This window comes from Triticum urartu, chromosome 4A, assembly GCF_056163025.1.
Source record: "Triticum urartu cultivar PI428250 chromosome 4A, HENAU_Tu73, whole genome shotgun sequence".
In the NCBI taxonomy this organism is placed as follows: domain Eukaryota; kingdom Viridiplantae; phylum Streptophyta; class Magnoliopsida; order Poales; family Poaceae; genus Triticum; species Triticum urartu.
Genome location: NC_141876.1, coordinates 398,091,786 through 398,118,297, shown reverse-complemented (window position 1 = coordinate 398,118,297; position 26,512 = coordinate 398,091,786). Strand labels below are relative to the sequence as shown.

The 26,512-nt window shown below is 45.9% G+C and overlaps 1 pseudogene; it reads right to left on the bottom strand.

Moving 5' to 3' along the window:
• Positions 1-21,369: 21,369 nt before the first annotated feature.
• On the bottom strand, positions 21,370-22,064 carry LOC147975963 (uncharacterized; annotated as a pseudogene).
• Between the last annotated feature and the right edge of the window lie 4,448 nt (positions 22,065-26,512).

Genomic DNA, 26,512 nt, shown 5'->3' with positions numbered 1-26,512 from the left:
AGCATCATCGTTCTAAATTTGCTCCTAAATCTCATGAAGGTTTCCTACTTGGTTATGGCTCAAACTCGCACACTTAACGTGTCTACAAAAATTTCACCCAAAAGGTTGAAGAGATGGTAGATGTGAAGTTTGATGAATCTAACGGCTCGCAAGTAGAGCAATTGCCAATTGATTTAGGGGATAAAGATCCTTCGAAAGCAATCCAAGACTTATCTATTGCCAAGATCCGTCCAACGGAGGTGAAGGAGAGTACCTTGTCCATCCAAGTGGAAGCTTCTACCTCACGACAAGGTGAACCAAGAGTCGACATGGAAGCATCCCCGAGTGGGACATTGATCTTAAACATGTTCGTACCGATAAGCAATTAGCGGATATAAGTGCTCTTCCTTGCAAAGCTAACTCATGTAGGTTGATGAACTCAACTCCAAGTGGTGCTCCCAACCATTCTTGCGCTACATCAACCTTGAGCACCCCATGCAAGTTCAACTACATGATCAAGATCAACACCACCACCCAAGGTATGTCATTCCATCTTACAGAAGCTTTACCTCAAGTCATAGGTCAAAGCAACTCAACAAGATGAGAATACATCAAATGCTTAAACGAAAAATAGTAGCCCCATTTTGAGCTTAAACGATGAGTATGACTTATGATCAAGTGTTCTCACTTGACTCCTCAGTCAATATACTCTAACATAGGTGACTTTGTCACCGACCAATTCTAGATGAAGTTCTCTAGTGTTTCCTTGAGTTTTTTCATTTGCAAACTTCATCTAGATTTTCTTTTCTCTGTGTTGTTCTGCATTCCCTACATCCAATTCATTGCAAATATTTCAGTTAATTCCTTGTCAATCTTTGTGAGATCTTACTTGCCTAGTGAGCTGAGGTGACAAGTGTTCTCTCTGTGTTGAACTCGGTCATACCGATCTGTTGCTTTCGGTCACACCGAACCAATTCGGTACTACCGAAGACTACAACTCGGTATCACCGATTTCACTGCAGAGAATACAATTTGCCATATGTTCCTATAGTTTTATTCCAGCTCCATTCGATGATTCTTGTCCTCTACCAGTATCATAATCTATATGTTGCTTTGCTCTGTGACTCAAGGACCAAACCTATTTTGACTCACACTCTAGAAGATCCCTTCTTGGAAATTGATGTCAAAGGGGGAGAGAGATCACATCAAAGCTTATTCTGTTCAAAGGGAGAGAAAATAAAAAGGGGAGAGAGAGGTACTCACTTCAAAGGGCCCAAATGCTTGGTGTTCAAGAGGAGAGAAGTCACATGTCTTTAAGAGGGGAAAGGCATGTCTATGTTTATGTTTATGATCTGTTTCACTCTGATTTTGTTTCCCTATGTTCTCCCATTATACAATATAAGATTCAGGGGGAGAAAGACTGCTAGGGAAGGAAATCTTTGAATTCATTGCATATCTTTACCTTTTGGGGACATGTCTATATCAAATAGAGTAATCAGTACTCACTCTCTACATGTCATCCCAGTGTTGGTACTCTTGTGATTTCTTTTGGTTGCTCTGGCTTGTAAATGTATCTATGTTACCTAACCTTGTTTACTCGGGTTCTTTCCTTCCTAAGCCAACTCCAGACCACAAGGTAAGTATATGCATCACACTCATGTGCATGAGGATTTCTTGCTGATGTACATATTGTTTGCAAGAAGGACTCATGAGCATGTAGGTACATCTCCTATTTTCACATCTTTTACTCTGATGCATATAGCCAAGATACATGTAACATATTGCTTGCTCTGTCATGCCTATGCATTCACATGCTCTTATATTCCATATTTACATGATTGCATACATATAGGGGGATAGGGGGAGCCTATGCATGTTACCATGTCTTTCCAAAGCTTTACTTGTTATTCTCTATATCTTTATCTAAAGCTTTGATGTATGTTGTCATCAATTACCAAAAAGTGGGAGATTGAAAGCACAAGTGCTCCCTGGGTGATTTTGGTAATTAATGTCAACATATCTCTTGTTGGACTAATGCTTTCATCTAGTATGATTCAGATAAGTTCAACAATGGAGTGGCATGGACTAGAGGATGTGGAACCCTTTCGAGATGATAAGGACAAAGGATTGGCTCAAGTTCAAAGCTCATGACTCTATTTCAGTGATCCAATATCACATTGAGTCCATAGGAAAGCCAATACTATAAAGAGGGGATGAGGTATTGCTTAATGGCTTGCTTGCTCAAAGTGCTTAGTGATATGCTCCACAGCCCTCAACAACTTTCTCAAATCCACATATGTCCCAAACCAAAAGTCAAACTCGGCTCTACCGAGATTTCATATCCGACGCCACCGAGTTCTATTGACATAGCCACTGCCGGAAACCATAATTAATTCGGTCTCACCGATGGGATCTCGGTCTCACCGAGATGGGCTTGCAAACTCTCTGTTGCCTATTGCATTAATTTCAGTCCCACCAAAATATGAAATCGGTCCTACCGATTTTGCTTGGCCAATTCTCTGTTTAGCTTATTACCAAAATTGGTCCCATCGAGTTTGTGTAATCGGTCCAACCAAGATGAGGCTTTACCCTAAGCCTAGCACATCGGTCCCACCGAGTTGATCATGTCGGTCCCACCGAAATGCCTAACGGTCACATTATGAACCAAATCGGTCTGACCGAATTCTATACTTCGGTCCCACCGAGTTTGGTGATTTGTGTGTAACAGTTAGATTTTGTGTGGAGGCTATATATACCCCTCCACCCACTCTTCATTCGTGAAGAGAGCCATGAGAATGTGCGTACACTTCCAACACACATTTTCTGAGAAAGAACCACCTACACTTGTCTTGCGGTCAAGATATTCCATTCCAACCACATGAATCTTGATCTCTAGCCTTCCCCAAGTTGCTTTCCACTCAAATCATCTTTCTACCAAATCCAATCCTATGAGAGAGAGCTGAGTGTTGGGGAGACTATCATTTGAAGCACAAGAGCAAGGAGTTCATCATCAACACACCATCTATTACCTTTTGGAGAGTGGTGTCTCCTAGATTGGTTAGGTGTCACTTGGGAGCCTTCGTCAAGATTGTGGAGCTGAACCAAGGAGTTTGTACGGGCAAGGAGATCGCCTACTTCGTGAAGATCTACCCTAGTGAGGCAAGTCCTTCGTGGGTGATGGCCATGGTGGGATAGACAAGGTTGCTTCTTTGTGGACCCTTCGTGGGTGGAGCCCTCCGTGGACTCGCGCAACTGTTACCCTTCGTGGGTTGAAGTCTCCATTAACGTGGATGTACGATAGCACCACCTATCGGAACCACGCCAAAAATCTTCGTGTCCCCAATTGTGTTTGCACACTCCAATCCCATCCCTTTACATTCTTGCAACTTGCATGATTTACTTTCCGCTTCTCATATACTCTTGTCATGCTTGCTTGATATGTATTGTGAATGTTTGAACTTGTGCTAAAACTCCACCTCAACCCATAGAATTTAAAAACTGCAACTTTTCTTGCTAAGAGTCTATTCACCCCCTCTAGACACCTCTTCTCGATTCTTTCATCTTCAAATAATGAGTTAGGTGTCTATATTTGAGGGACTTTAGCGTAACTGAGATATATATGGTCAATAGTGTGTGCACTCATGATTGATCAATTTGTTTCACAGTTTGGACTATGTGATAACGATACTTTTGAACATGCGTGATATACCTTGATGTACCAGAATTACAAACCTAAGATTGGAATTTTGGAATTCGACTCCATCAATAGCTTTTGTAATTCATTTAAATTTAGGTACATTTTTTAAGCCATGATTTCGTTATTTCAAATTCATATATCAAACCTAGAGATATACACATACGGGCATGTTCAAACTTTATAATCATCCACTTTATTCATACACATACACATTTGGAATTTCATTTGAATTGGACCGTATGATGGTATTTGCTTGTACTAGCTCAATGATCCATATTTGAATTGAATGGACAATCTAAGTTTTGAGTTGGAGACATTGATTTTCAAAACATGCACTTTTTTGCGTGCAAAACAAATAAATTCTCGGCCATGATATCATAGTCGGCTGTACAAGAGCGGAACACTTATAATTTCAGGCGCCAAAAGTTTTCAAACTTCCCGCTCACATCGAAATATCTCGCGCCCAAAAGTTTAGAGCCCCCAACCACGGCAAGCCGCCGAATCTAGTCCTCCGCCGCAGCGGTGGACCTCACACCCCGCCGGATCTACCTTCCGCACCTTGGAACCCCCAATTGCCAACTCACCACTTCACCGGAGCCGCTTCACCGACTGGCTTGTCCACCGCTCCAGATCTCCTTGACTGCCATCATGGTCCACCGCACCGGATCTGCTTAACCGGCGCCCTCGTCCACCACAGTTTAGGCCCTTCACTAACTCCCTCGTCCGCCCCATCGCTGGCCCTTCATACAAGCCCTCGTCCACCGCAACAAATCCGCCTCACCGAAAGCACTGTAGACCGTGCCCGCCGAAGCCTTCGTTCACTTCACCGGACCCGCTCCACGGACGCCATGTTCAACTCCATCGGCCCTGCTTTACTGACGCCACAGCCTCATCAGGTTATTTCGATTTGTACTCCTTCGGTTTTTCTCTTCTTTATCATGCAACTATTCACTTACAACATATGAGGTTTTGTTTGATAGCAAAGTATTATGAAAACCAAAGTATCAAGAACTACAGTAATTTTACCTATAGGTATGAGATACCATGGTTTTACCATAACAGAGTTATTTTGAAGTAACCACAATACATAGAACCTGTTTGGCTGTTGCGGCACAACGCAGTAATTTTTGCTACCTAGCCGTTGAACAAGTGCAGCTACCTTGCCATTAGCAATGCAAGCACGCGCAGCTGGCCATCCGTTTCTGTTGTGTTTTTGTGGCTAGCTACCTGGCTATCCCTTATCATCTGCGTGCATAACAACTGAAGCTGAACGACTCTTGTGTATACAAAAAAGACCACCCAAGGCACGTTGCCTTTGACTCACCTGCCGCTGAAGCTACACATAGACGGAGTGGCTTGGCATTCTTTGCGTCTCCATCGAGTCCTGGAATGCCAGTAAACTAGACGAACATCTCAAGTAGTCCTAGATTAACAAGCATTGAGATCCAGCTAGCAGACTAGACAAACAGCTCTAGCAGAGTTGAATTCACAAGCATTGAGATCCAGCTAGCAGTCTAGATGAACAACTCGAGCAGAGCTGAGCGACATGCATAGTTAGGAAAGGCACAACCATGGAGAAGAAGGTGACGGCGATCAGCATGAAGAGGCGGGAGGAGCGAATCGAGGGAGGATGAAGGGTTTTCTAGTCACCTTTGGTCTCTCCATCCCCGTCTGTTTTCCTTCCCCATGGCCGCCGAGGGAGCTATAAGGAGACGACGGCGGCCATGGCGTGGGAGTGATGCCTCTGTTTTAGATCGAGGGAAGAAGATAACAACGACACACCCTTCTTTTCACCTGCTCTGCTTTTTTAAAAGAGGTCTGGGGTTTTTTTATGCAGAGAAAAACTGCAGTTTAGCCAATACTGCAGTTTTAAAATCACAATTGTTAGAAGCAATCAAACAACTTATTGTAAATAAAACTATGGTAATCCTAAAAATTGCAGTATTCTCAAAATACTTAGAAAATACTTTGTTATCAAACGGGGCCTAATCTTTCTTGTATGTCGACAGGCGCCGCAACCGAAGCACTGGAGCCGCTTCAGCGACGGCGACAGCCAGCCCGAACTCAACCACAACAGGAGCACCATCGATGATGCTTAGCTATCAAGTATGACAACGATACCCATACGCCGCCGAGAATCGGGTACTATTATCCAACGGCTGGTGCCTATGTTCACTTTCTTAGCATAAGCACCGCATCTTTGAATTTCTTTAGGGCATCATTCCATTTTTCATGAGAAGCGTTATTCTGCTTGCACCTGTAGGGCCATACTTCTGGCAGTGAACATGTTACATGTGCTAAATTAGATACCAGTGCACATATAGTTAATGTGCTTTAGTTTTGTCCTAAGTATTACTGTACTTTCTAGATATCACTGCCTACTATTTTACTTCTTGCATGCTATATTTATGATAATGGTGTTGTTCTGATGCCACCTATTGGTTCCATCAGACTGCTTCATGTTCTCTATGCTTAATTACACATCAGCAAACTAGCATGTGGTTCTGTTGCTTTTTGTTCATTTTACCCTACATTTTCTGATGCTAGCTATTACATCACTGCTCCGAGCCTCTGTTCATTACTTTTTGTGTGTTCTTGATCTTCCCAAGTTGCATGACTAATTTGATGCTTCTATTAATGATGGAGCTGCCAACCCCATCAAGCAAAATATTTGTTATTTTGGGGCTGGCACCTCGAACAAGCATAAAAATAGAGTCAAGCAGATATATTCTCATGTAAGCACACACCCTTCTTTCATTAGTTTAGATGAACCATTGATGTCAGGACCCCGATTCCAAGTCACATCGATCTAGCCGGTAACACCTCATATCACTTCGCAGCCTCACGCACGATATCGCACGGGTGTCGCCTTACCATGGCCTGGGACCATTTGCGCCTTTTGGCTCACGTATATGATAGTGTCGCTAGCATCCATATGACAGAGAACCCGGGACAACATGGCTAGTCGTGAACCCAACGCGGCACAGACATATGGAGACAGGCATACATGAATCCCATCGAGCATGTCGGTCATCAGCGAGTGATTCCGGGCTGTAGCACTGGGCTAACAGGACTCTGGGGAACCCGGGCTGTAGCAGGCTAGGCAGGACTCCGGATGTCACCGCGTGACATTTCCCCGAAGGGACAGACATAGGAACAACGTGAAACACATGCCGGCCAGTCAAGTGTCCTGAGCAGTGGTGCTGGGCTAGCAGGACTCCGGTGAACCGGGCTGTAGCGTACTACTATGGCCCGAGGAACACTAGACTACATTTCCCCATAAGAAAGGCTGCCAAGGATAAACAACTAGATTGTCGGATCCCACTCATACCAAGCATTTCAATCATACATACAATATGCCCGATATGAGTACATACAACATGGCATCACAACAAAACTCTACAACTCAAGTACTTTATTTAAAGGCTCCTGAGAGCCATACATAACATGTTCATACAGATAGGGGTCACATGACCCGACACTCAAGTCATACAATCATACAAGCACAAGAAGAAGCAACTAGTCTGAGTACAGACACTAGAAAGAAAGAAGGCTTCTCGAAGCCTGATTATCTACATAGGGCCCTCCATGGCCAGGATCACCACCTGGGTGGCTAGTCACTCGTCAACGTCAAGATCTACGTAGAACCCATCGGAGGGGGCGATGTTGTCATCTGAAACAGTAATTAAGCAAACATGAGTACAAAGGTACTCAGCAAGTCTTACAACAGAACCTACTATACATGCTCATTCTCAAGAAGGTGGTGGGGTTATTGCAGCAAGCCAGCTTTGACTCTTGGCTAAGCTATCCTACGGAACTCCACTAGTAAAATATTTTTCGCACATGAGTCCACTACTCACCAACACAATACTCCACTGGGGATCCTCCCTCGTCATCCTACGAGAGGGCCATCCTCGGTACTCACACTTATCTTGAGTCTTTTAGTAGTATCCATTAACTTGTCTATGAACTATATAGGCAACCAAGTAGTCCTTTACCACGGACGCGGCTATTCGAATAGTTTTATACCCTGCAGGGGTGTACTTCTTCATACAAGCTTTCACCACTTATCGCCGTTTACACGACATGTACTCCGCAACCTTCAAGCGGAGCCCAGCGAGGGTGTCGGCCATGGCCTACCTAAACACTTAAGTCTCTAGTCCAGGTTTATCACCTATCCAGGTTCCATCCGCAGGGAGTCCGGTCGAGGTTTCCACATACGGCCCCGAACGATGTGAATAGGGTCCCGAGATGCCAAACGGGCGCCCGGCATACCCGGCCACGGTGTATCTAGCGCAACATAGCCCACCCCTAGGGTCAGCACTACGCATGGCCGCCAACACATAACCTACAAACACCAGAAACTATTTGCAACTCCTGGACAGAGTACTAGGGTGATTAAGAAGCCGAGAGGGTCCATTGGTTTCGGGCCCAATGTACGGTAGTAACTGCATCTTAAATCACACATACAGATCTCAGATCTTATGGACGGCCTCAATGAAACAACCCACCATGTACTCCTACATGGCCTCTCATCGATACCGTTACCAGAACATGTTCAACACATCCCTCACATTACCGACATAATCATATCACTCTAGCCCATCACCCAGATGAACCAGACCTGACACAACTCTAAGCATAGCAGGCATAGCAAGGTAGGAATCACATACATGGCTCAATCAACTCCTACACATGCTAGTGGGTTTCATCTAGTTACTGTGGCAATGACAGGTCAAGCAGAGGATAAGGGTTCAACTACCGTAGCACACAGCAGTTTGAATCGCGTTGTCTTAATGAAGTAAACAAGAGCAGAAGCGAGAACATGGGTTTGTATCGGAATGATCAATGGGTTGCTTGCCTGTTGTAGAGGTAGTAGGGTACTGCCCTTCAGACGGATACTCGGGGTTATCCTCGGAGGCAGAACCTACCACGAAAATCACACCGAACATGATCAACACATGGCAATATGCAACAATATGATGCATGCTATGACATGGCAAGATGAAGGTGTCTTGGCCTAATGCAAGCTAAAACAGAAGGGGATGAACTCATTTGAATCAAAGATTCAAATATTAGCTCATTAAACATGGCCTTATTAGTGCATTACCTTATTCTACTCAAATAGCAAGGTTAACTTGTTTTGTCATGCATGAAACCATTACAGATGGATAGATTGAATTTTTCTGATCACTTTTCATATATAAATCTTTGCATTTGGAGCTATGGTTGATTTTCTATGATTTTTAGAAGTTTTGGATATTTTCTGGAATTTCCTATATAAGAATAATTCTGGTAATTGAATTAATGCGTCAGCATGACATAGGTGTGACGTCAGCGGTCAACTGGGTCGGCCAGGTTAAACCTGACTGGTGGGCCCTCTCTGTCAGTGTCACAACTAGTTAACAAAATTAGATTAACACTAATTAGGTGTCAGTGGGGCCTGGGCCCACATGTCAGTGTCTAAACTAATTAGAATTAGTTAAAACTAATCTTAAACTGATTAGCAGACCGGCCCCACCTGTCATAGACTCAGGGGGGTCTACGTGGGCCCGCACAGGGGTCAAACTGAGCCAAACTCGCCGGCGGCTTGACACCGGCGACGTCAGACGCGGCGGAGGGGCTCGGGTTTGCGTTTCCAGCGACCAAAACGACGGTGGAGATCAGCTACGTGACGCGGGGAGCGAGCCGCATTGTTTGATGGAGGAAGTGGGGCTCGGGGAGGCTGGAAACGACGCCGACGACGACCTTGGTGGTCGCCGGAGTTCGGGCGAGGATGAAACCGAGGCTACGGGGCACAGCGAGGCGCGGGGAGTGGTGCGTTAGGCTCCTGGGAACGCGTGGAAGACGAAGGCATGCTCGGATTCGATCTTACGCGCCTGTGGCCATGGCGGCGACATGGCCGGTGGAGCCGAGCTCTCGGCCTCGATGGCAGAGGGGGTTAGAGGACGCGGACGAGCGCGGGGAGAGGGGGAAACAATGGCGGAGCTCACAGTGGTTGCAGGGAAGCGAACAGCGAGCTCGGGGGAAGGCTGGAGCGAGCGGGGCGGCGAGGGGGATCTCCGGTGGCCAGAGTTGAGAACGAGCTCGGTGGAGCGCCTCCGGGGCGAGCGAGCGCACGGGGCTCGGCCTACTTGATGCAGTCGACGACGGCGGAGCTTCCTGGCATGTTGGGGCAGCAAATGGACGGCGGTGGCTGCGGTGAAGCTTGTCAGCGGCGACGGCTGCGCTCGGCAGGAAGAGGGGGAGAGAGCCAGAGAGGGAGAGAGGCCACGGGGAGAGTGGGAAGAAAGAGGGGGAGACGTGGGGGTCGTCGTGGCACTCGTAGACGCCTCCAGGGCGTCGGCGGAAGCAGGAGGTGGCCGGCGTGTGGCCGCGGGCGCCGGCCACACGCTCCTCGTCCTCCTGGCGAGAGGAGGGGGACGACTGGCAAGCACCAGTCGACTGGGCCGAGCCAGGTGGGCTGGTGGGCTGCGCCTGGTAAGTTTCTCTCTCTCTCCTTTTTCTTGTTTGTTTTCTTTTATCTATTTTTCTGCAACTGTTGGGCTTTATTAAAAATACCTAGACATCTTTAAAAATCCTGAAAATAATTAGGGGCTCTGCTTAGATTATTCCCAACAGCCCACACTTATTTCCAGAATTATTTGAGCATTTAAATTATTTTATAGCATTTAAATGCGCAAATTCAAATACTTATGATTTAATTCAGAGAATCCAGAATGTCCTAGAAAAGAGTGCACCATTTTTAGCAGGGGTTTTAGCCCAATCCAGAAATGATGAACATTTTGTGAAGGGAATTTTGGGTTCATTGAAAATAATTTTAGTAAACCCTAGTTGTTTCCAGGGGGTGCTGGGGTTTCTGTCTTCCCCATTTCAATTTAAGGGAATTTAAACATGATGCACACTCTAATGCTTGAACTAGCTAGGGTGTGACAACTCACCCCCACTCAAAAGAATCTCGTCCCGAGATTTAGGATCCTCTGGAAAGAAAGTGGGGTACTCGAGTTGCAGACGATCCTCCCTTTCCCAAGTGGCTTCTTTCTCGGAATGGTGTGACCATTGAACCTTGAGAAACTTGATATTATGACGTCGAGTGGTACACTCGGCTTGATCAAGGATACGAACGGGATATTCCCGATATGAGAGGTTATCTTGTAGATCAAGCGTTTCGTGGTCCACTGCACGGATAGGATCCGCGAAGCAACGCCTGAGTTGAGAAACGTGGAAGACATCATGAACTCTGGAAAGATGCGAAGGTAGTTCCAATTGGTAGGCAACTTCTCCTCGTTTGGCAAGAATGCGAAAGGGTCCAATGTAACGAGGAGCCAATTTGCCTTTGATACCGAAACAATGGGTTCCCTTTAACGGAGTAACCCGAAGGTAAGCCTTCTCGCCGACTTCATAAGTCATAGGCTTATGTTTACGATCATAATGACTCTTTTGACGAGATTGGGCTGTTTTCAATTTCTCACGAATAATGCGAACCTTTTCTTCTGCTTCCTGAATCATATCCGGGCCAAAGAGTTGTCTTTCCCCAGTTTCTGACCAGTTAAGAGGCGTTCGACATTTTCGTCCATAGAGAACTTCGAAAGGAGCCTTGCCCAAGCTAGCTTGATAACTATTATTGTAAGCAAACTCCGCGAATGGAAGGCATTTCTCCCAACCCATTCCGAACGAGATGATAGAGGCTCGAAGCATGTCTTCCAGAATTTGATTGACCCGTTCTACTTGACCACTTTATTGAGGATGGAAGGCGGTGCTATAAGAGAGACGAGTTCCCATAGCATTTTGGAAACTTTACCAAAATCGAGAGGTGAAGAGACTCCCATGGTCTGAGTTAATTTCCAATGGAACACCATGAAGAGACACTATTCGGGAGATGTATAAATCGTCTAGCTGGCTAGCGGTGATACTCTCACGAACAGGTAGAAAGTGGGCTACTTTGGAAAGTCGGTCGATCACGATGAAGATGGCATTATTCCCTCTCTTGGTCCTGGGAAACCCAGTGATGAAATCCATACTAATTTTATCCCGTTTCCACTCGGGAATAGCCAAAGGTTGAAGGGTGCCAACAGGTCGTTGATGCTCTTCTTTAACACGATGACAAACGTCACAATTAGCAATGTATTGAGCGATTTCTCTCTTCATCCTAGTCCACCAAAACCTCTGGCGTAGGTCTTGATACATTTTAGTACTACCGGGATGAATGGTGAGAGGGGATTCATGATCTTCCTTAAGGATCAGCTGCCTCAGGTTTCGTGCCTTTGGAACCACTAGGCAATTTCCAAAGTATACGACACCTTGATCATCAATGGAGAAACAATTCGCGACTCCTTTCTTAATATTTCTCTTAATACGGGAGATTCTCGGATCTACCTTCTGTGCCTTGATGATCTGATCTGTAAGGGTAGGTTTTGCCACTAGGGTGGATAGGAATCCTCGAGGAACAATGTGAAGATTAAGCTTACGAAATTCCTCATGGAGAAGTGGTTGACTTTGTTGTAACATCAGGTTGTTATAATAGGACTTACGGCTTAGCACATCAGCCATGACATTGGCTTTGCCCGGGGTGTAAGTTAATCCTAAGTCGTAATCTGAGATCAACTCGACCCAACGTCTTTGCCTGAGATTCAAATCTGGTTGGGTGAAGATATATTTCAAACTTTGGTGATCGGTGAAGATCTCGCAACGATTACCGAGAAGGTAATGTCGCCAAGTTTGAAGTGCATGGACTATAGCTGCAAGCTCAAGATCATGTGTGGGATAATTTTCCTCATGTGGGTGTAATTGCCATGAAGCATAGGCAATTACCTGACGATCTTGCATGAGTACGCAACCTAGTCCTTGTCGCGAGGCATCGCAATAGATAATAAAGTCCTTGGAGAAATCTGGTGGTACCAGTACGGGAGCAGATGTCAGGCGTCTTTTCAGTTCCTGAAAGCTGAACTCGCACTGTGGAGTCCACTCGAACTTTTTATCTTTCTTGAGGAGTTCAGCTAGAGGTTTAGCAACCTTGGAGAAATTCTCGACGAAGCGGCGGCAATAGCTCGCTAAGCCAAGGAAGCTACGAACTTGCTTGACCGTCTCAGGTGGAGTCCAATCAAGGACGGCTTGAACTCGCTCGGGATTGACAGCAATACCCTTACCAGAGATTACATGGCTTAGATAGGTCACTTCTGGCAACCAAAATTCACACTTGGAGAATTTGGCATAAAGGCGATGCTCTCGAAGTTTCATCAATACCAGCCTTAGATGTTCGGCATGTTCCTCTTCATTCTTGGAGTAGATGAGTATGTCATCGAGGTATACTACAACGAATTTATCCAAATACTCCATGAGGACCGAGTTCATTAACCGAGAGAAGGTAGTTGGGGCATTGGTTAAACCGAAGGACATAACGGTGTACTCGTATTGGCCATAACGAGTAACAAAAGCCGTTTTGGGAATGTCCCCGTTTCTGATTTTGATTTGATGGTAGCCTAACCTCAAATCCATCTTGGAAAAGACTGAGGATCCAGCGAGCTGACCATACAGATCGTTAATCCTGGTGAGCGGATACTTGTTCTTGATGGTGACCAAGTTGACAGGTCGGTAATCTACAACCATATGATCCGTTCCATCCTTGTTCTTGACGAAGAGGACGGGGCAAGCCCAAGGAGAGGAACTAGGACGGATGAAACCCTTTTTCAAGGACTCATCGAGTTGGTTCTTAAGCTCGGCTAGTTCTTAGGGTGCCATCTTGTAGGGTCTTCTAGAAATTGGAACGGTTCCTGGAACAAGGTCTATCACAAACTCGACATCCCTGTCAAGTGGAACACCTGGCAGTTCTTCTGGAAAGACATCCGGAAAATCTCGGACTACCGGAAAATCCACAAGGTCTGGAAGGGGGTTGGCATTTAGGGAGTAAAGCTGGCACTTGGCCACTCAAGTTAAGACACTGACTGTCTTGCCCGATGGGTGAGTAAGTTGAACGGTTCTAGTGGCACAATCAATCTTAGCATAATGAGCTGACATCCAGTCCATACCCAAGATGATGTTTATGTCCAAGGACTTGAGAGCTATTCAGGATGCAAGGAAGACAAGTCTATCGACAAGAATTTCGTTCCCATGGCTTACTCTAGAAGTTTGCCATCTAGAGCCAGGGGTTTGAATTTCCATGGTAGAGGGCATGTCACAGAATGTCGTGTTATGCAATCGAGCATAGTTCTCGGATATGAATGAATGACATGCTCCAGTATCGAAAAGAACAGATGCCGGATGGCAGTTAACAAGGAGCGTACCAAGGACGACGTTAGGATCCTCATGAGCCTCCTCGGCTGAAACATAGTTGACATTGCCACGGGCAGTGGTGACCGGCTTGGCGTAGAATGTCTTTCCCGCGGGCTTACCACGGCCAACGGACTTTCCAGTTTGATTGGGGTTGTTGTTCTGGGGACACTCTCGGCTATAGTGACCCGGCTCTCCACACTTGAAGCATGTCACCACATTGGGGCATGGAGCAGCATTAGCAGCGGGGCCACCATAGGGCTTGGGCGGTGCAAACTGCTGGTTGGGACGAGGCGCCTCAAAGGATGGCCTCGGAATAAACCTGGGTGGCAGTGCCGTGCTTGGGATCCACACCCGGCGCTTCTGAGCTCCAGAGCCGGATGAAGAGCCAAAATCACGTGAGTGCTTGCGTGAAGCGTCATAATCAGTCTGGCCTGTCTCAGCACTGATGGCTTTATTGACCAACTTCTGAAAGGAGGTGCACTCGTGCAGACGAAGATCGCAGCGAAGCTCAGGGCTAAGTCCCTTATGGAACCTTGCCTGCTTCTTAGCGTCAGTAGATACCTCTTCAGGGGCATAACGTGCCAGATTCCCAAATTCACGACTATATGCATCCATAGTCAGTCTTCCTTGGGTGAAATTGCAGAACTCCTCCCTCTTGCGATCCATGAGACCTTCCGGAATGTGATGCTCACGGAAAGCCTCACTGAATTCAGCCCAAGTAGTAATTTGGCCGACCGGGCGCATAGCTTCGAAGTTTTCCCACCAGAGGCTAGCAGGGCCTTCGAGGTGATAGGCAGCATAAGTAACCTTGTCGTCTTCGGCTACGTTGGCAGAACGTAGCTTGTGGGTGATGCTGCGAAGCTAGTCATCCGCGTCGAGGGGTTCGACGGAATGGTTAAACTTTGGTGGGTACAGCTTGATAAAGTCATTGATTGACACCAAGTCATTTCGCGGGTGGCGTGCAGTGTTCTGCTCAATCCGCTCTAGCAGGCGGTTAGTCTCACGCTTGTTTCTTTCCGCCTCCAGCATTACTTCGGCCAGAGAAGGCGGGTGAGGCAGATTTTCACCCCTAGCTGCACTGGCTTCCCCCTGCTCCGGGGCAGCACGGTTGCTGCGGGTGTTGACCATCCTAGGAGAAAACAAGACAATGGTTTAGATAAGGATGGCTCAAACTTAGCAAGGAAGTGCAGAATGTAATGGATAACACGGAATGCAGAGATGTTCATCCGTAAGTCATGGTAATATAAAACTGCCATATATATACCAACGGTCATACACATCATACATAGTTTAGTACAAGCCCGGGCTATAGTACAACTATGATGAAAGACGTTAAATCTCATCGGAGGCATTCCAAGGTCCTATACATTATTTTTCTACACCTCCGGAATTGATTACACACAAAGTCATATCCCACAAGTCACGCAGGACAGTGGAGATACAACTATTACAATACTAGTGATACTACTACTAACTCAGACAGCTCCGTAGTAGTCCTCATAGAAGTCACCTCCATAGCCTGGAAGTTCAACGTGATCATCCGGGAATAGACGGTCCTGAGGAGACTGTGGACCATAGGGGCTAGGATGAGGTCTTGGACCAACAAACGGTGGCCTGCGGGGACCACGGGGTGGGGTGATGCCTCCCACATCACGCCAATCCACCATGTCTGGCAGAGAAGATCTCACAGGATACAGATCCCTTGTATCCATACATCCAGCTTGCACCGCAGGTGCAAACCGAGTCAATGTGGCCCAATGATCAGCATGGGTATTGAAAAGCTCCAGCCTCAAGGCCCGATTCTCTCGGTCCTTATCTTCGAGCATCTCGGCAGTGGTACAAGTTAATGAGTCCTCCTGAGTGGAGTCAGCATAGATAGCCTGAAGATACCCTTGCGCTCCCGGAAGTGAAGCTCGCATGTAACAGAAGTCGGTGTTCCGAAGCAGGCCAGTCCAGACTCGCATGATGGTCATCATGGAATAGGCAGCATCCTGCACAGCCATCTCAACAGTAACCCCGAGTCCATAGGAACAGTGAAGGGGCTTGGTAGATCCAGGATAAGAAGGAAATATCCTGATGGTGCAGAAATATTGGCTTTGATTAAAGTCTCGGTATTGCTCTTCGACGGTGTATTCGGGATACCAACGGTAACCCGTCTCGATCATTACCCGGACTAACATAGCAGTATGACTGGGCACGTCGAGGCACCGGGTCAGGCGAACCACTTGGTTTTGAGCACGGTTGGCCATCTGAAAGCACAACCACAATGCAAAGACATTAGAATTTCTAGGTAAAATTGGACAGCATAATAGTTGTAAATGCTCAGAAAAAGATTTGAGACATCCACAACAGTTTGCAATACCACTCAACCACATCATATCAAGGTTCTAATTCAATTAGCAACATACTAAAAGTAGTAGAAACTGAACTGGGGCTTGTAACAACAATCCTATAAGCTATTACGAATTAGTAACACGTGAACCTGATAGAAGAAGAGAGCCTAGTCCTTAACCCACGTTGAATGAGAAGAGAATGACTCAGATCAGAGGACATAAGGTAAAGGAGTAAAAGAGCCTTACGTTCCCTTCCACAATCAATTCCCCTACATATAACTAAAGCATTTCTAGACTCGACATCGACCAGTTTGGCTCAACGAACCTACAGGCAGTCCGGCTCTGATGCCAACGCTGTCAGGACCCCGATTCCAAGTCACATCGATCTAGCCGGTAACACCTCATATCACTTTGCGGCCTCATGCACGGTATCCCACGGGTGTCGCCTTACCATGGCCCGGGACCGTTTGCGCCTTTTGGCTCACGTATATGATAGTGTCGCTAGCATCCATACGACAGAGAACCCGGGCCGACATGGCTAGTCGTGAACCCAACGCGGAACAGACCTATGGAGACAGGCATACATGAATCACATCGAGCATGTCGGTCATCAGCGAGTGATTCCGGGCTGTAGCACTGGGCTAACAGGACTCCGGGGAACCCGGGCTGTAGCAGGCTAGGCAGGACTCCGGATGTCACCGCGTGACATTTCCTCGAAGGGACAGACAAAGGAACGACGTGAAACACATGCCGGCCAGTCAAGTGTCCTGAGTAGTAGTGCTGGGCTAGCAGGACTCCGGTGAACCGGGCTGTAGCGGACTACTATGGCTCGAGGAACACTAGACTACATTTCCCCATAAGAAAGGCTGCTAAGGATAAACAACTAGATTGTCGGATCCCACTCATACCAAGCATTTCAATCATGCATACAATATGCCCGATATGAGTACATATAACATGGCATCACAACAAAACTCTACAACTCAAGTACTTTATTTAAAGGCTCCAGAGAGCCATACATAACATGTTCATACAGATAGGGGTCACATGACCCGACACTCAAGTCATACAATCATACAAGCACAAGCGGAAGCAACTAGTCTGAGTACAAACACTAGAAAGAAAGAAGGCTTCTCGAAGCCTGATTATCTACATAGGCCCCTCCATGGCCAGGATCACCACCTGGGTGGCTAGTCACTCGTCGACGTCAAGGTCTACGTAGAACCCATCGGAGGGGGCGGTGTTGTCGTCTAAAATAGTAATTAAGCAAACATGAGTACAAAGGTACTCAGCAAGTCTTACAACAGAACCTACTATACATGCACGTTCTCAAGAAGGTGGTGGGGTTATTGCAACAAGCCAGCTTTGACTCTTGGCTAAGCTATCCTACGGAACTCCACTAGTAAAATAGTTTTCGCACACGAGTCCACTACTCACCAACACAATACTCCATCGGGGATCCTCCCTCGTCATCCTACGAGAGGGCCATCCTCGGTACTCACACTTATCTTGAGTCTTTTAGTAGTATCCATTAACTTGTCTATGAACTGTATAGGCAACCAAGTAGTCCTTTACAGCGGACGCGGCTATTCGAATAATTTTATACCTTGCAGGGGTGTACTTCTTCATACACGCTTTCACCACTTATCGCCATTTACATTACATGTACTCGGCAACCTTCAAGCGGAAGCCCAGCGAGGGTGTCGGCCACGGCCTACCTAAACACTTAAGTCTCTAGTCCAGGTTTATCACCTATCCAGGTTCCATCCGCAGGGATTCCGGCCGAGGTTTCCACATACGGCCCCGAACGATGTGAACAGGGTCCCGAGACACCAAACGGGCGCCCGGCATACCCGGCCACGGTGTATCTACCGCAACATAGCCCACCCCTAGGGCCAGCGCTACGCACGGCCGCCAACACATAACCTACAAACACCAGAAACTATTTGCAACTCCTGGACAGAGTACTAGGGTGATTAAGAAGCCGAGAGGGTCCATTGGTTTCGGGCCCAATGTACGGTAGTAACTACATCTTAAATCACACATACAGATCTCAGCTCTTATGGACGTCCTCAATCAAACAACCCACCATGTACTCCTACATGGCCTCTCAACGATACCTTTACCAGAACATGTTCAACACATCCCTCACATTACCGACATAATCATATCACTCTAGCCCATCACCCAGATGAACCAAACCTGACACAACTCTAAGCATAGCAGGCATAGCAAGGTAGGAATCACATACATGGCTCAATCAACTCCTACACATGCTAGTGTGTTTCATCTAGTTACTGTGGCAATGACAGGTCATGCAGAGGATAAGGGTTCAAGTACCGTAGCACACAGCAGTTTGAATGGCGTTGTCTTAATGAAGTAAACAAGAGCAGAAGCGAGAACATGGGTTTGTATCAGAATGATCAATGGGTTGCTTGCCTGTTGTAGAGGTAGTAGGGTACTGCCCTTCAGACGGATACTCGGGGTTATCCTCGGAGGCAGAACCTACCACGAAAATCACACCGAACATGATCAACACATGGCAATATGCAACAATATGATGCATGCTATGACATGGCAAGATGAAGGTGTCTTGGCCTAATGCAAGCTAAAACAGAAGGGGATGAACTCATTTGAATCAAAGATTCAAATATTAGCTCATTAAACATGGCCTTATTAGTGCATTACCTTATTCTACTTAAACAGCAAGGTTAACTTGTTTTGTCATGCATGAAACCATTACAGATGGATAGTTTGAATTTTTCTGATCATTTTTCATATATAAATCTTTGCATTTGGAGCTATGGTTGATTTTCTATGATTTTTAGAAGTTTTGGATATTTCCTGGAATTTCCTATATAAGAATAATTCCGGTAATTGAATTAATGCGTCAGCATGACATAGGTGTGACGTCAGCGGTCAACTGGGTCGGCCAGGTTAAACCTGACTGGTGGGCCCTCTCTGTCAGTGTCACAACTAGTTAACAGAATTAGATTAACAATAATTAGCTGTCAGTGGGGCCTGGGCCCACATGTCAGTGTCTAAACTAATTAGAATTAGTTAAAACTAATCTTAAACTGATTAGCAGACCGGCCCCACCTGTCATAGACTCAGGGGGGGTCTACGTGGGCCCGCACAGGGGTCAAACTGAGTCAAACTCGTCGGCGGCTTGACGCCGGCGACGTTAGACGCGGCGGAGGGGCTCGGGTTTGCGTTTCCGGTGACCAAAACGACGGCGGAGAGCAGCTACGTGATGCGGGGAGCGAGCCGTATCGTTTGGTGGAGGAAGTGGGGCTCGGGGAGGCCGGGAACGACGCTGGCGACGATCTTGGCGGTCGCCGGAGTTCGGGCGAGGATGAAACCGAGGCTACGGGGCACGGCGAGGCGCGGGGAGTGGTGCGTTAGGCTCCTGGGAACGCGTGGAAGACGAAGGTGTGCTCGGATTCGAGCTTACGCGCCTGTGGCCATGGCGGCGACATGGCCGGCGGAGCCAAGCTCTCGGCCTCGATGGCAGAGGGGGTTAGAGGACGCGGACGAGCGTGGGGAGAGGGGGAAACGATGGCGGAGCTCACAGCGGTTGCAGGGAAGCGAACGACGAGCTCGGGGAAGGGCTAGAGCGAGCGGGGCGGCGAGGGGGATCTCCGGTGGCCAGAGTTGAGAACGAGCTCGATGCAGCGTCTCCGGGGCGAGCGAGCGCACGGGGCTCGGCCTACTTGATGCAGTCGACGACGGCGGAGCTTCCTGGCATGTCGGGGCAGCAAATGGACGGTGGTGGCTACGGTGAAGCTTGTCGGCGGTGACCGCTGCGCTCGGCAGGAAGAGGGGGAGAGAGCCAGAGAGGGAGAGAGGCCACGGGGAGAGTGGGAAGAAAGAGGGGGAGACGTGGGGGTCGTCGTGGCACTCATAGATGCCTCCAGGGCGTCGGCGGAAGCAGGAGGTGGCCGGCGTGTGGCCGCGGGCACCGGCCACATGCTCCTCGTCCTCTTGGCGAGAGGAGGGGGACGACTAGCAAGCGCCAGTCGACTGGGCCGAGCCAGGTGGGCTGGTGGGCTGCGCCTGGTAAGTTTCTCTCTCTCCTTTTTCTTGTTTGTTTTCTTTTATCTATTTTTCTGCAACTGTTGGGCTTTATTAAAAATACCTAGACATCTTTAAAAATCCTGAAAATAATTAGGGGCTCTGCTTAGATTATTCCCAACATCCCACACTTATTTCCAGAATTATTTGAGCATTTAAATTATTTTATAGCATTTAAATGCCCAAATTCAAATACTTATGATTTAATTCAGAGAATCCAGAATGTCCTAGAAAAGAGTGCACCATTTTTTCCAGGGGTTTTAGCCCAATCCAGAAATGATGAACATTTTGTGAAGGGCATTTTGGGTTCATTGAAAATAATTTTAGTAGACCCTAGTTGTTTCCAGGGGGGTGCTGGGGTTTCTATCTTCCCCATTTCAATTTAAGGGAATTTAAACATGATGCACACTCTAATGCTTGAACTAGCTAGGGTGTGACAATTGATGATCAATTCGAACCAGTGCATGTGATTAAAATTAATTTTACCTAAATAGAGGGTGCGTAATAAACTACAACAACTAGATTTGCAACCATAGGATGCTGACGATATCTTCAAAGAACATTGCAACAACAGCGAGGCTTCACAACAACATATGTTAAGCCAGTGTGTTTTAGTACATGTGAAATGTAATGCGTGTGGGCTGCTTTCTTGGCTTGTGGCCTCAACCTGTAATCCTACAGAATTACAAATAGTTCAGTTGTCTGCTTTGCTGTATTGCTTGATTCAAATGCTTATTTGTTACTTGTTAGGCTATACCTGAGTTGGCCAATATGTCAGCAGTGCCTGCTGTACTATCGTAATGAAATGCATTCCTAGATCATTTGAGTCCTTAACTTTTCCTCTGAACTTCATCACAAGATTGTCAACTAGGGATGTCAACTGGGTCCCGTTTAATCCCGATTAAAGTCCACTAGTGGTATGATAGTTCAAAAGAGTTTTTGTTTTTTGAGGAAAATGAACTAGGGAGCTAGCAAAAACTAACTAGATGGGACTGGCGGATGTCGTTTATTTTCCACCTACATCCCTAGTTTCTTTTCGGCAGATGCTGCTTTGAACCATTTAAATATAGCACCCTCAATGTCGTTTATTTCCCATTGCATTTGGTGGAAGGCAATGCTCTCAATGAGAATAATTGCACCCTGAACGGTCTTGTTCATGATTGTTCCACCAGCTGACATGTCAATAAGATCTCTTGAAGCATGTGTCAGCCCTCTATAGAATATCTGAAGCACTAACCAATCCTTTTGCCCATGATTAGGTCATTTTCTAAGCAAATACTTATATCTCTCCCAAGCTGCATACAAGCTCTCACTACCATCTTGCCCAAAATTGAGGATCTGGTCACGAATTGCAGCTTGCTTGTAAAGTGGAAAATATCTATGCAGGAAAGCTTTCGAAATATCACCCCAAGTGTATGATCTTGATGGCAAAGAATAGTACCAGTCCTTAGCAGCAACTCTGAGAGAGAATGTGAACAACATACACTTGATAGCATCTTGAGAAACGCCATGATACTGGACTATATTGGCATACTCCAGAACATTACTAATATGCTCATGAGGGTCTTCATTGGGTAATCCTCTAAACTGATTCTGATGAGAGCAATAAGTCCAGGCCTCAACTCAAAATTTTCGGCCTCAATAGATGGCCAAATTGGCCCTGTCATCGTGTCCAAACTACTTGGCAACCAAAGATCGCGTACTAAAGCCATATGTTCAAGTGCAACTGTCAATCAGCCTACAAATAATAAGATATCCTACACACGCTCACGAACATCAAACATTGGTGAGAGGGTTAGTATCCTAATAAGCCGAAGCAACAAAAAGTAAAAAGGTAAAAGAAACACAGAAATAAATTTGACTGGAAATTTAAACAAAAACTATACTAAGCCTAGTCTATAGCTTCGCAGAATCGCTCGACGCTAGTCCCCGGCAACGGCGCCAAAATGATCAATTGAAGGTACAGTGGGGTTTTTACGCCCAAACTACGGATGTCGTGTTCTCCACAGGGACCAGACAAATCAGTGGTTAAGCTCGGCTAGAGCTAGGTAACACAGTTGTAAGAGAAGATTACAAGAAACTAATGACATAAACTATCTAAGACAGTTCCGGAAAACCGTCAACAAGGAAAATGAAATCAAGCAAAGGTACATTCAGATTTTACTCTTTGTTTTAAGGTATTTATCGATTTACTAGAGAATGGAAACACTGACACAAGCATACCAAAATTACCGAAGGGAAACGACAATACTAGAACACATATGTTTATCTAACATGTAAAAGAAGAAACATGAATATAGGACAGAATTGATATAACTCACATTACAAACACACACATATGTTTGTATAGCACGGTTACTTGAGCTAAAACAGGGACTGCAAACTGAATATACTTCTGCAGGAAAGGGGACACACTGATGACAACACATACACACACACACACATATATATATATATATCACAAGTACCAAGCTAGTACATGAACAACAAACAAGACAATAATCATCAGCTAGCACAGAATATATATGACATATATAGCTAGTTCTTTGTAACATCCCAAATTTTCAATTTGGAATGTTATACACTAGATCATCATTGCATATCATAATTTTTGCATTTCGGTTGATCCTAGAAATTTCACACAACTCAAGGACCCTTGGAGAGAGTTGGGGATTTCGTTATTTTTATATTTGAGTTGCCTCAAATTTTGAAAATAGGATCATTTGATTTTATTTATTTTATCTTCAATTATTTCTATTATAAAAATTATGAGAGAGGAAATAAAATGACTTTCCCAAAATAAAGAAATATTGAGGATTTAATAAAAAACAAATAAGAGCCCTAGCCCCCCAAACCCTAGCCGCGCCGCGCCACCCTAGCCCCGTGCCGCCGCCTTCGCCGCCGCCTTGCCGCGCCGCCGCCGCCGCCTTCGCCTCGCGCGGCCGCCGCTGCTGCCACCGCCCGCCGCCGCTGCTGCCACCGCCCGCCGCCGGAGCCGCCCGCCGCCTCCGTCACCGGAGCCGCCGCCACCGCTGCCGGACCCACCGCCCGAGGTTTACCTCGATCCCGCCGCTATTTTTTTTAGAAAAACCGTTCGGTTTTCCGACGGTTTTGTCATTTTTTTAGTTTTGGTTTTTTAAATAGATCGGTTTTCCGGTTTATTTAAATAGTGAGTGTTCGTCTGTTCGTTCGTTTTAACGAACGTTCGTCGTTTTTCTTTTTCTCGGATTAAATCTGCGATTTTTCTGATCGCGATTTCTGATCCGATTTTCGTTTTAGTATAACTTTTCGCTCGTTTATCGGAATGAGGCGATTCAAGTGCCTGGAGTTTCGTCTCGAAACCCTCTTTCTATTTAACCAACTTAAACAAATTTTTGCCACTGTAAAAATTACCTTAGATCTAGAATAGTAAACGAAGCCTGTTTCTTTTGTCGTTTGTCTTTCGTTGCTTCGTTCGATTTGATTCTTTTGCCAACCGGAGTTCTTAAATTGAACTTTCTGGTTAGATCTCTTATTTGAGTTTTACCTGTGCATTAGTCTAGTACTTATTGTATGCTTGTTTGTTTGCGATAGAGTACCCGGAGTGCGCCGCTTGTTACATCGAATCGCTAGGTTTCCCGGATCAGCAGCAAGGCAAGTAACACTTGATCATACCTCCTACTACCCAGTTTTATTGCATTAGATCAATCCTCACACATTGCATGTTCTAGGATCTAATTAAATTGTGGGTTTGGTTAGTAGTTGAGGTAGAACCTATTACCTGTTTATTATCAAACCTTTGGGAGTTACTCTATGTTTGCTTATTATTGCTATGCTATGCTAGTAGACGTGGATTGGGTGAGTGTATCCATGAAAGATGTGAGATTGTTAATTAATGGTTTATTTAAGGTGGCAACTTAAACACACATCTTGGTTGATTGAGGCACCTGGGTATTCCAGGATTTGCCTGTTTTCTTTTGGACCGCCACCCAGGCTCAAAGGGATCAGGAGATTATTCATGCTAGAAACTTCCGTGTGCAGCCACAAGCTATTATGGGCTCTAGCATAGCTGACTAAATCGTGCGAACTCTTATAGTGGTAGACTAGCAGATGTAGGGGATGTAGGTGGTACGGTCTACCCATCGTAAGGTGATAGTGCTTCTGAAGGACTATGTCTCGGTCATCCGTTTCTCAAACACCATGTAGTGCGAGAAATCCAACGGAGGAAATCGAGTCTTGTGGGGAAAAGTGCGCAAACCTCTGCAGAGTGTATAAACTAATCATGGTTAGCCGTGTCCCCAGTTATGGACATCTTGAGTATCTAGTACCTGGATTATCATGTGAATCTCAACATGTTATTCTAAAATTAATTTTGTTGGGTTTTGTTTAATGACGATGTTTAATTGGGATTGAGAATGCTGTCAACCATTCTCAGTGTTTAACAACCACCATGATAGTTAAATAAATTTATTCCTTTGCAGTAGGGAAAAATTGGCTTTACGCAAAACTGTAACCATAGAGCTTTCCACCAGCCAAATATGCATATAGAATAGCTGTTTCATTCCATTACTCTCTATGTGTTACATTGCCAGCATATTCCATGTGCTGACCCGTTTTCGGGCTGCAACGTTAATGTTGCAGACTTTTCAGAAATCGATTAAGGAGTTTTATGTCATGGTTCTATACTCAGTGATGCCATTGGAGTTGATGGACTCACTTATCTTCCAAGCCTTCCGCTATTATCGTTATTAGATGGCCTTAAGCCATATTTATTGTAATAAGTTCTCTTTTGAGACACTCGATGTAATAAGTGTGTGATTGCTACTCTGCCATAAATCCTTCAAGTACTGTGTGGTGTCAGCATTACTGATCCAGGGATGACACCAGAGCACAGAGATTGGACCGTTTGAGGTCTGGTCGCTACAAGATGGTATCAGAGCACACACTGACTGTAGGACACGACCACTAAGCTAAAGACCTAGATCACTACTCACTCTCTTCTCTTCTGACCTCTCATCTTTTCTACTCTTTTAGGATGGCGGATGCAAGGAACAAGTTCACTCAACCGGATGAAGATACACCCTTTGGACATCACTTGAAGAAAGTCACTAGATACCTGAACATAGGAGTACCAAGCTTCACCGGAACCTACAACGCCACTCTACCTGAAGAAGAGCACTGGATGATTCAAGTTCAAGTTCCAGGAAGGACGTTCATGCCAGTCACTGAGCCCATAGAGTTTTCTTTCGATGCACCAACTTGGAATCTAGGAAAGAGCATGGTAGCTCACATCGCCATGGGACGCATTAGAGAAGTCTACCGCAATGATCTCAAGGATACTATCTACCAGATTTGTGGGCGCCGAGATGAGCACTAGGAGATGATCAGCACCAGAAAGGATAGATCCATTGCAGCTTTTATCCAGGAGTTAAACCAGCACATTCGACGTCAGGAGAACCAGATGTGCACCGACATGATAGACCTGAAGAAGGCAAAGACAAGAATCAAGGAACTAGAGGAAGAACTCAAGGCTACACGTGAAGATTTTCAAGAAGAAATTGAAGTATTAGTGGAAAAGAATGACGATCTGATCAAGAAGATTGGAATATTTATGGGAGGCCCTACACTAGTAGAAGAAGACGAAGAACCCAAGGAGATTTGCTTGGAAGACTACATCATCATCGACGACACCGACTCGGATCCAGATGATAGCGATGATGACTATGTTGATGAAGCTGGAGCAGATATCATGGAGTCTGCAACCGAAGAATATTTCTAGTAGACCACCCCAACAGTAGTAGTAGTCCACCATGTAAATATAGTAGTACGAGCACTTTTGTGATAGTTAGATCGATTATATGCCCTTGTTTGATTGATTGAATGAAGTGAATTGTTTGCTTTTGCCTCATGTGCATATGGGTAGTGTTTTCTCTTTAGACCCCCCCCTCTATTCTTAAATCTCATCTTTTCTAAACCCTCAGATGCCTTCGAGACGTGACCCCGGATTTACCTTTCCACCGGAGCTCACTCAGTTGATCCAGCAGCAGAACACATTGATGCAGCTACTAGTCCAGAATCAGAACCAGGGGAACAACAACAACAACAACCCACCACCACCACCACCTGTTGATCACTTAGCCCGTTTTCTTAGGTTGAATCTGCCGGTGTTTTCCAGTAGCAC